The sequence below is a fragment of the Oxyura jamaicensis genome, unplaced genomic scaffold (assembly GCF_011077185.1).
Source record: "Oxyura jamaicensis isolate SHBP4307 breed ruddy duck unplaced genomic scaffold, BPBGC_Ojam_1.0 oxyUn_random_OJ97999, whole genome shotgun sequence".
Lineage (NCBI taxonomy): Eukaryota > Metazoa > Chordata > Aves > Anseriformes > Anatidae > Oxyura > Oxyura jamaicensis.
The window spans coordinates 953-5,421 of NW_023312051.1; the positions used below are offsets into that span (position 1 = coordinate 953).

Consider the following 4,469-nt stretch of genomic DNA (forward strand, 5'->3'; position numbering starts at 1 on the left):
GTCTGAGAAAACATTATCATAAGTCCTGTCCTTTCTTGTGAACTGCATGAACGTGGATATCACCATACCGTAAACAAGTACTCCTTGTCTTGCTTAGGTGTACGTGTTGGGTGGAATTATCCCCCCCCATACCCAGCGCTGTTAATAAAGAATACCTGCTTTCTACTTCTCCAAAACTGGTCTTGGAAAGTTACGTTGCTTTTTGCGTTCCACCATTGGTAAGGACACAACAAGAAACTGAGGAACAACTTATCACCCGGGAAGGTGGAAATTGGCCAGAGACAGTGGGAACATGCATGACAAACCTAATGTTGTTTAGAGAAAATCAGGAACATCGCCACCTCTTGGCAGTCATCATCACAGAATCATCTAGGCTGGAAGAGATCTCCAAGATCACCGAGTCCAGCCTCTTACCTAACACTAACGAGTCCTCCACTAAACCATATCCCTAAGCTCTACATCTAAACGTCTTTTAAAGACCTCCAGGAATGGTGGCTCAACCACTTCCCTGGGCAGCCTATTCCAGTGACTAACAATCCTTTCAGTAAAGAAGTTCTTCCTAATATCCAACCTAAACCTCCCCTGGCACAATTTTAGCCCATTCCCCCTCGTCCTATCACCAGGCACGTGAGAGAATAGACCAACTCCCACCTTGCTACAGCCTCCTTTCAGGTACCTGTGGAGTGCGATAAGGTTGCCCCTGAGCCTTCTCTTCTCCAGGCTGAACAATCCCAACTTCCTCAGCTGCTCCTCATAAGACTTGTTCTCCAGGCCCCTCACCAGCTTTGTTGCCCTTCTCTGGACTTGCTCAAGTACCTCCATGTCCTTCTTGTAGCGAGGGGCCCAAAGCTGAACGCAGTACTCAAGGTGCGGCCTCACCAGAGACGAGTACAGGGGAACAATCACTTCCCTGGCCCTGCTGGCCACGCTGTTTCTTATGGAAGCCAGGATGCTGCTGGCCTTCTTGGCCACCTGAGCACACTGCTGGCTCATATTCAGCCGACTATCAACCAATACTCCCAGGTCCTTCTCTGCCAGGCAGCTTTCTAACATCTCATCTCCTAGCTTGTAGCGCTGCTTGGGGTTGTTGCGCCCCAGGTGCAGGACCCGGCACTTGGCCTTGTTGAACTTCATACCGTTGGCCTCAGCCCATCGGTCCAGCCTATCCAGATCCTCCTGCAGAGCCTTCCTACCCTCGAGCAGATTGACACACGCGCCTAACTTGGTGTCATCTGCAAACTTACTGAGGGTGCACTCGATCCCCTCATCCAGATCATCAATAAAGATATGAAAGAGAACTGGCCCCAGTACTGAGCCCTGAGGGATTCCACTAGTGACCGGCCTCCAACTGGATTTAACTCCATTCACCAGGACTCTTTGGGCCTGGCTACCCAGCCAGTTTCTGACCCAACGAAACTTATGCCAGTCCAAGCCAAGAGCAGCCAGTTTCTTGAGGAGAATGCTGTGGGAAACAGTGTCAAAAGCCTTACTGAAGTCAAGGCAGACCGCATCCACAGCCTTTCCCTCGTCCACCCAGCGTGTCACTTTGTCGTAGAAGGAGATCAGGTTCGTCAAGCATGACCTGCCTTTCATAAACCCATGCTGACTGGGCCTGATCACCTGGTGTCCCTGCAAGTGCCTCGTGATGACACTCAAGATAATCTGCTCCATGAGCTTCCCTGGCACTAAGGTCAGACTAACAGGCCTATAGCTTCCCGGGTCAACCTTCCGTCTCTTCTTGTGGATGGGTGTCACATTTGCTAGCCACCAGTCGACTGGGACCTCCCCCGATAGCCAGGACTGCTGATAAATGATGGAAAGCAGCTTGGCCAGCTCTTCTGCCAGTTCTCGCAGTACCCTCGGGTGGATCCCATCCAGCCCCATCGACTTGCGTACATCCAAGTGCTGTAGCAGGTCACCAGCCATTTCCCTGTGGATTGTGAGGGCCACATCCTGCTCCCCATCCCCTTTCCCCAGCTCAGGCTACTGGGTATCCAGATAACAACTAGTCTTGCCGGTAAACACTGAGGCAAAGAAGGCATGAAGCACCTCAGCCTTTTCCTCATCTCTCATCACTAAGTTTCCCCCCGCATCCAGTAAAGGATGGAGATTCTCCTTAGCCCTCCTTTTTGTGTTAATGTATTTATAAAAATGTTTTCTGTTATCTTTAACAGCAGTAGCCAGATTGAGCTCCAGATGAGCTTTGGCCTTTCTAATTTTGGCCCTACACATCCTTACAACATCCTTATAATCCTTCTGAGTGGCCCGCCCTCTTTTCCATAGATCATAAACCCTCTTTTTTTCCTAAGCTCTAGCCACAACTCTCTGTTCAGCCAGGCCGGTCTTCTTCCACGCCGGCTCGTCTTTGGGCACGTGGGGACAGACCGCTCCTGAGCCTTTAAGATTTCCTTCTTGAGGAGTGCCCAGCATTCCTGGACTCCTCTGCCCCTCAGAACTGCCTCCCAAGGGACTCTGCCAACCAGTGTCCTGAACAGCTCAAAGTCTGCCCTCCGCAAGTCCAAGGCAGCAGTTTTGGACTGACTTCCTGACTTTGCCAAGAACAGAGAACTCTACCATGTCATGGTCACTGTGCCTAAGACAGCTCCTGACCACCACATCTTCCTCCAGTCCTTCTCTGTGAACAGAAGATCAGCGGGGCACCTCCCCTGGTAGGCTCACTAACCAGCTGCATCAGGAAACTATCTTCCACGCTCTCCAGAAACCTCCTGGACTGCTTTCTCTGAGCTGTACTGCATGTCCAGGGTATGTCTGGGAAGCTGAAGTCCCCCACAAGGACAAGAGCAGACGATTTTGCAACTTCTGCCAGCTGCCTGTAGAATTCTTCATCCTGGTTTGGCGGTCTGTAACAGACCCCCCACCAGGATGCCTGCCTTGTTGGCCTTCCCGCCGATCCTAACCCACAGGGACTCAACCTTACCATTCCCAGTTTCAGCCTCAAGTTCCACAACATGTCTCAGGAGGACAACAGTAATGAACAGCTCCTCACTGGCTACTTGAAGTGGTGACATCCTATGCCATCTTCAGTGTCAGTGGTCTAAAAAGGGCCTGTTTTTTATCCAGAAGGAAGCTCCCAGAAGGGTTGGGGATGGAAGGGACCTCTGGAGGTCATCTGCTCCAACCCCCCTGCTCAAGCAGGTCCACCTACAGCCGTATGGCCGCTGGGCACTGCTGACAAGAGCCTGGCTCCGTCTTCTTTGCATCCTCCCGTTGGGAATGTCTAGACAGTGCTATGATACCACCGAGCCTTCTGTCCTCCAGGATGAATGCACAGTGATGCGCAGTGCAATCACTCGCTACCCACTGAGTGACGATGCCCAGACAGATCCCGTGTGGTGTCACCCACACTCTGGCCAACCCGCTCAGTCCCAGTCTTGAGCACGACCCCATACGGTATGGGACATGGCTCTGGCCAGTTTGGGCCAGCTGTCCTGGCTGCGTCCCCTCCCAGCTCCCAGTGCACCCGCAGCCTCCTCACTGGCTGTGTGGTATCGGCAGCGGGAACGTCCTTGACTCTGTGTAAGCACTGCTCTGCAACAACTAAAAGATCGGTGCGCTATCAGCATCACTGTCTTCCGAAATCCAGAAGCCAGCTCCGTACCAGCTACTGGGAAAGCAATGAACTCTATCCCAGCTGAAACCAGGACAGCCTCGTGCACCTCCCAGTGTTCTCGCATCATCTCCTCAAAAGCATCTCTGAGTGCGCGTTTTACAGAATCCTACATCTGGCAACAATGAGGTTCATGCCGTGACCTTCTGAAGGGCTGACCCCTGCAGGGATGCCCCCAGCCTGTGGATGTAGAGAGATGGCAAGTGGGAGTCTGTAGGATGCTGCAATACCCAAGGACATGGAGGCTTTCTTGGCTGAAAAGTTCTCTTTATTACACATGGCCACAAACCCCCATTATAGGCACTATTCTGTGATTCAAGGCAAGCATGGAGAGAGGTATCGGGCTAATTAAGAAAAGCCATCTTAGAAGAGACTGAACCCAGAAGTGGTCCCCGGAGTGGGCCCCAAGAAATCAAGACCAAAGTGTCACTTCAAAGACGTGAGGCTCCCATCACAGAGGCCGAAGTCAGCCACACACCCCCAGCAAAGGTTCAATGGGTTTCGGATGTTGTGTAGGCAAGAACAATTTGTGCAGCACAGGAAGCTCTGAGGGTGAGAGGCGCTCCATTCTGGGTTGAAAAGGAGTCCTATTTCTAGCAAGAGAGACAGAAAAGGGCAGAGGATACCGCCTCCTTAGAGCAGCCAAACGCCACTGCTAATTTCTGTGTTTCACCTGAGACACCCGATAGACACCGATGCTTCCTAGGCTCTGAGAACGGCACCTTTCCCAGAGCCGTTCCTCCTTCTCAGACAGTCCGTTACTCTTGCAGTTCCTGGCCTTTGCCCTTGGTGGTGGTATCTTCAGGAAGTCTCTGGTTCCTAGGTACCCTTAGGCTGCACT

The 4,469-nt window shown here is 52.1% G+C and overlaps 1 long non-coding RNA gene across 1 annotated transcript; it reads right to left on the reverse strand.

Annotated features, from left to right (window-relative positions):
- Positions 1-547: 547 nt before the first annotated feature.
- LOC118160116 lies at positions 548-3,496 on the reverse strand. Its single transcript, XR_004747340.1, has 3 exons — positions 3,361-3,496; positions 2,662-2,666; positions 548-559 (listed from the first exon to the last, which is right to left on the reverse strand). It is a non-coding gene; the product is annotated as an uncharacterized LOC118160116 (long non-coding RNA).
- Positions 3,497-4,469: the final 973 nt, after the last annotated feature.